Here is a 7,210-nt window from a genome sequence, read left to right as displayed (position 1 = left end):
ACTTTTCCTCTCTTCTCTGGTGCTGGATTCTTTCTGGTGATGTGGTTGTTAAGTGTTGTCATCGAGTCGGTTCTAACTCACATCATGTATAGGATGTCTGAGGAGTGGCTGGTGGATTTGAACGGCCGATCTTGCCGTTAGCAGTCCAGTGCTTATCTTACAGCACCACATCAGGACTCCTGGTAATAGCCCTAAGACATTGTCGACCCCACAGTTCCCCTTCCTTACTTCAGTTTCAGAGGTAGTAGGCATCTCTGAATTTCTGAATATTGAGTGAATATCCAATTATCATTAAATTAAGAAGGACAGTGCAAAAATGTAATCTTGGAAGAAGGATCCATTTTATCTATTGTTACTTGCTAAGCCCCTTGTCTGAGATCTTGTGTTGAGTATTTGACAGATACCTGTTCTTGCTACTTGGTGGTGGTGTGCCATGAAGTCAGTTCCGACTCATAGTGACCCTGTATAAAGGTTCCGAGGCTATAAATCTTTATGGGAGCAGAAAGTCTTATCTTTCTCCCATGGAACCTCCAGTAGTTTCGAACTGCTGACTTTGAGATTAGCAGTATGACTGGTAGCCACTGTGCTGCCAGAGATCCTTTCATGCTACTTAGTTACAAGTAAACAAACACTTTTTAGATTTCAAGAGGTTTTTTGTTTTGTTTTATCTCCCTCCCTTTTATGCATATAAAACTAGCTGGGATTTGACCTTCTGTTTCCCCTCCCTGCCAAAAAAAATTCTGTTTAAGAAAAGAGGCATATATTTAATGCCTGAATTTAGTATCTTTTTAAAACCTGGTGTCAATATATACCTCTGACTGGCCTTTCAATTCAAACATTATTTATACTCAATCACCAGTTGTCAATACGCCTTCTTTTCTCTCCTGATGGAACTGTGTTTGATAGGGGAGTTTAGGCTATTTAAAAATATGCCATAGTTTTTCATCTCTGCTGGGTAATTTCAATGTCCCAATGAATCCCGTGAGGATGAAATAGAATTCTGCCAACTTCTTCAATCTGAAATTGATCAAACATATGATCAAGATGTATTGATCATTACTGGTGATTGGAATGCAAAGGTTGGGAGCAAAGAGGAAGGATCAGTAGTTGGAAAACATGGCCTTGGTGATAGAAGTGATGCTGGAGATCACATGTTAGAATTCTGAAAAACCAATGATTTATTCATTTCAAATACCTTTTTAGACTGTGTAAGACAGAATTATACACTTGGACCTCACCAGTTGGAATACACAGAAATATATTGACTTCATCTGTGGAAAGAGACAGTGGAAAAGCTCCATATCATTAGCCAAAACAAGGCCAGGCACAGATTGCGGAACAGACCATCAATTGCTCCTATGCAAATTCAAACTGAAGTTGAAGAAAATGAAAACAGGTCCACGAGAGCCAAAATATGACCTTGAATATATTCCACTTGAATTTAGAGATCATCTGAAGAAAAGATTTGATATATTAAACACTAAAGACCAAAGACCAGAAGAGTTGTGGGAGGACATCAAGAACATCATACATGAAGAAAGCAAAAAGTCATTAAAAATCCAGGAAAGAAGGAAAAGATCAAAATGGATGTCAGAAGAGACCCTGAAACTTGCTCTCCAGTTTAGAGATGCTAAAGCAAATGGAACAAATTAGGAGAGATACAATAGCTGACCATAAAATTTCAAAGGTCAGCTCAAGAAGACAAAGCCAAATGTTACATTGAAATGTGCAAAGGTCTGGAGTCAGAAAACCAAAAGGAGGAACATGCTCAGCATTTCTCAAGCTGGGGGAACTGAAGGAAAAATTCAAGCCTCAACTTTCATTACTGAAGAATTCTCTGGGCAAGTTGTTGAATGATGCATAAAGCATCAAAAGAAGATGGAAGGAATACACAGTGTCACTGTACCAAAAGGAAGCGGTTGGTGTTCAACTGTTTCAAGAGGTAGCATATAATCAAGACCCAATGATACTGAAGGAAGAAGCCCAAGGTGTATTGAAGGAATTGGCAAAGAACAAGGCACCAGGAATTGATGGAATAAAAATTGTATTCTTTCAAGAAAGTTAGGTGGCACTGGAGGCACACACTCATCTATGCTAAAAAGTTTGGAAGACAACTATCAGGCTAACTGATTGGAAGATATTAGTATTTGTGCACGTTCCAAAGAGAGATGACCCAACGGAATGCATTCACATTCTCATTTGTAAACGCATCATAATGAAACAAGCCTGATAGCTATTATACTCTAAAAGGGAAACAATACAATGCTTTAAATAAGTTCTGCCACTTGCTAGTACATAAGGGTAGTCTAGAATGGTGTCTTAATATTTTCTTCTGGATCCACTTCTAAATGACTTAAAGTAGATTATTTTAAGAATATATTTAATTTAATAATAATTATTTTTTCTGAGAAATAGGATTTCCTAAATAAAGAATCAAAGATATTTAAGAATGTCTAATTGTAAAATAAATGTATCAGCTTTGAAAACCATCTTTGTCTTCATGTTGCTGTTGTTAAGTGCCTTAGAGTCGGTTCCTACTCATACAGTGCCTGTATTGGATTTTCAGGGAGTGACTGGTGATTTTGAAACACCTAATTTAGGGTTCAAACTGACCTTGTGTTCCAGTGCTTATTCTGCAGGACCACACCATGGCTATGAAGGCTAGCAATTGTTTTTATTGGTGTTGATGTCATCGAGTTGATACTGTCTCATAGTGACACTATATAAAACAGATCCTGTACCAACCTCACAATCATTACTACATTTGAGCCCGCTGCTGTTGCCACTATGCCAATCCATCTCATTGGGGGTCTTCCTCTTTTTCTTTCAACCTCAACATTACAAAACATGATATCCTTCTCCAGTGACTCGTCCCTCCTGACACTACGTCTCTAGTATGAGAGATGAAGTCGGGCCATCCTGGCTTCTATGAAGCGCTCTGTCTGTACTTCTTCCATCACAGGTCTATTTGTTTTTTTTTTGGCAATCCATGATACTTTCTATATTCTCCTCTAACACCATAACTCATATGCATCAGTTCTTCGATGGTCTTCCTTATTTACCATCCTAGTTTCACATGCATATGAGGTTATTGGAAATACCATGGCTTGGGTAAGGCAACCTGAAACTGACGCCTTTGCTCCTCAACCCCTTAAAGAGGTCTTGTGTGCCAGATTTGCCCAATGCAGTATGTCATTTGATTTCTTGTTTGCTGCTTCCAAGAATGTTGATGGTTAATCCAAGCAAAATATTAAGTCTTTGGCAACTTCAATCTTTTCTCCATATATATAGATGTTGGTCTGGTGGTGAGGACTTTTCTTTACATTGAATTGCAATGCATACCAATGGCTGTGGTCCTTGATCTTCATCAGTAAGTAAGTCCTCTTCACTTTAAGCAAGCCAGGTTGTGTCTTGTGCATATCGCAGGTTAATGAATCATCCTCCAACCCTGATGCCACATTTTTCTTCATAAAATCCAGCTTCTTGGATTATTTGCTCAGTATACAGATTGAATAAATATGGTGAGAAAATACAACCCTGACACATGCCTTTGCTAATTTTAAACTATTCAGTGTTCCCTTGTTCTGTTAGAAAAACTGCCTCTTGGTCTATGTATGTACAGATTCCTCATGAGCATAATTAATTGTTCTGGAACTGTCATACTTTGCAATGTTGTTCATAGCTTGCCATGAGCCACACAATCTAAAACTTTTGCAGTCAATAAAGCACAGGTAAACATCGTTCTGGTATTCTCTTCTTTCAGCCAAGATCCATTTGACGTTAGCAATGACATCCTTCATTCCATGTCCTCTTCTGAATCTAACTTCAACCTCTGGAAGTTTTCTGTCAATGTATGGTTAAGCTGTTTTTGCATTATCTTTAGTAAAACTATACTCACATGCCATATCAATGATATTGTCTGATGACTTCTACATTCCATTGGGTCACCTCTCTTTGGAATGGGCACCAATACTGATCTTTTACAGTCAATTGGTCTGGTAGTTGTCTTCCAAATTTCTTAGCATAGATGGGTGAATGCCTTCAGTGCTACATCAGTTTTTTGAAAGATTTCCATTTGAATTACATCAATTTCTGGTGTCTTGTTCTTAGCCAATGACTTCATGGCACCTTGGACTTCTTTCTTAAGTATCATTGGCTCTAGACCATATGTTATCTCTTTCTATAGTTTTTATTTTGAACTGAGTGATAGTTTACATAGGAGAACAACGTCTTTATACCATTGTTTCATTGCAATGATTATAATCTTCTCTGTGTTTCATCATTCACTTCCATTCCCTTTGTTTTCTTTCTTTTTTTTGGTGGTGGTGGTGGTGGGGGGTGATTAGCAGGGGAATATACACAAAACAGTCAGGAATATGTAATAATTTAAACCACCAAAGGGCACATTCTGCTAGCCTGCCTCCTGACCACCAGTGCCCAGTCCCTCTTTTTCCATGAGTCTAGAGTCCTCAGCTGCTCCCTGTTCCCATGTCCTCATCTCTGCTTCCATCTCTGGTGTCACAGCTACTCTGGATAGAGTCTTACATTCTGCTTGTGCTCTTCTCCCTTGATGGTCCTATGGTTCTTTGTTTCTGGACTGTAAGATTAACTATTCCCCATTTTTGTTACAAAACTTCTCTTTACAGTTGTGACAGTCCATATGCTACCTCTTGAAATGATTGAACATGACCATTTCTTTTTGTACAGTGACTCTGTGTATTCCTTCCATCTTTCTTTATTGTTCAGTGTTTTGTCCATAGAATCCGTCAATACCACAAGTCAAGGTCTGAATTTTTAATTCAGTTCCATCAGCTTGAGAAATGCTGAGCGTGTTCTTCCCTTTTGGTTTTCTGATTCCATGTCTGCAAATTTCGTTATGTTTGACTTTGTCTTCTCAAACTGACTTTGAAATTTTCTGTTTACTTTTCGTACCACCCTACTTCTTCCATTTGCTTTACCATCTCTACCTTGGGGAGAAAGTTTCAGAGTCTTCCGACATCCATTTTGGTCTTTTCCTTCTTTCTTGTCTTCTCAATGACCTTTTGCTTTCTTCCTGTATGATATCCTTGATGTCATCCCATAACTCTTATGGTCTTTGGTCTTTAGTGTCTTATGCATCAAATCTGTTCTTCAGATTATTTCTAAATTCAGGTGGGATATATTCAAGGTCATATTTTGGTTCTCATGGATTTGTTGTCATTTTCTTCAGCATCAGCCTGAATTTGGATGTGAGCAATTGATGGTCTAATCTGTTTTACAGTCTACTCCCTTTTTTTTGTTTTTTTTTAGTTGATGACAGGGAGCTTTCCCACCATCTGTTTCCACAGATGTAGTCAATTTCATTTCTATGTATTCCATCTGGAATAGTCCATGTGTATAGTCATCTTTTATGTTGTTTATAAAAGGTATTTGCAATGAAGATGTCATTGATCTTGTAAAATTCTTTCATAGGTTCTCCAGCATCATTTCTCTCACTAAAACCATATTTTCGAACTACTAATCCTTCTTCTTTGTTTCCAACCTTTTCATTCCAATCACCAATGACTATCAATATTTCCTGATTGCATGTTTGATAAATTTCAGACTGAAGACATTGACAGAAGTCTTCAATTTCATCATCACTGGCTTTAGTGGTTGGTGCAGAAATTTGTATAATAGTGGTATTACATGATATTCCTTGTAGCCATATGGATATCATCCTAACACAGGCAGCACTGTACCTCATGACTGATCTTGATATGTTCTTTTTGATGATGAATGTGACACCATTCCCCTTCAATTTTTCATTCCTGGCATAGAAAACCATGTGATTGTCAAATTTAAAATAGCCAATATTAGTCCATTTCAATTCACTAATGTCTAGGATATTGATGCTTACAGGTTGCATTTCATTGTTTGACAATTTTCCTAAATTCATACGTCATGCATTCTATGTTCTGATTATTAATGGATTTTTACAGTTGTTTCTCTTAATTTTGAGTTGTTTCCCATCAGCAAATGAAGTTCCCAAGGGCTTTACTATATTCATGCCATCAGGTCAACTCTACTTGGTGGCGGCAGACGCAGCTCTTCCTCAGTCTCATTCTGAGTGCCTTCCCACCTGAGGGGCTCATCTTGTATTATTATATCTGACAATATATACTTCATCATGTTTCAATATTCAATAATCTGGTGCGGTAGAGTGTTCCCCTGCTCTTCATAAGGTTTTCAGTGACTACATATTTGGAAATAGTTCATCTCTCCTTCTTCCTAGTCTGTCTTTGTTTGGACGCACAGCTGAAACCTGACTACTGTGGGTGACCCTGCTGGCATTTAAAATACCTGTGACTTAGCTTCCAAAGTCACAGAAATACACAAGCCATCCGTGCAACAAAGCGACAGACTAGTGGTGGACTGATGTATAGCTTGTATTGGGCTTCTGAGGAGCAGCTGGAGGATTTTATTACCAACCTTGCAGTTAGCAGACTAGTGCTTATCCTACAGAAAGCTAATCAGTTTGTGTCCTTACAGCTCTATCTATATGGGTATTGAATCTGACTCATCTCTGTCTTACCTCTAATTCTTGGGACTTGTGGTCTCTTGCCAGACCTTATTCACCAGCTTCTGCCACCTGGGGAATCAACAGCCTGTCCCTGCTATTGTTAAGTGCCATACAGCCTGTTCTGACTCAGAATGATCTTGTATAGGGTTTCTGAGGGACAGCTGGTGGGTTGAACCACCAATTTTTCAAAGCTGACTGTGCAGTCTAGTGTTTATCCTAGAGCACCATACCAGGACTCCATGATGATCATAACTATTCATTTAAAATGGTATCTGTTTAAGTATCACTCCCAAATCAAACACCTTGTAGTCCATCTGAGACAATAAGGAACTAAATAGACTTGATTCTTTCTTTTCCTCATGAAACTACACTCAAGGGGTAAAGTTCAGATCAGGTTAGGGGATATTCAATAACAATATCATGTGACAAAAAAGTGATAGAAGGGGAGGTCTGTGTTGGGGGTTGGGAAGGGGAGGAAAGGGGGAAGGGGGAGGGCAGAGTACAGGGATGGGATTGGACACAGGAGAGCTTGGGTGCGAGGGAGGGGGACAACATACAGGGAAGGAAAGGGAAAGGGGAAAAAACAGGGCAGCTGGGAGAATAGGCGGGCATGAGTGAAAGGGCCAAAGGGGACAGAGACAAAGCAAGATATATACACAACCTTGGAAT

The sequence above is a fragment of the Chrysochloris asiatica genome, unplaced genomic scaffold (genome assembly GCF_000296735.1).
Source record: "Chrysochloris asiatica unplaced genomic scaffold, ChrAsi1.0 scaffold00140, whole genome shotgun sequence".
Lineage (NCBI taxonomy): Eukaryota > Metazoa > Chordata > Mammalia > Afrosoricida > Chrysochloridae > Chrysochloris > Chrysochloris asiatica.
Note: the sequence above shows the minus strand (reverse complement) of the source record.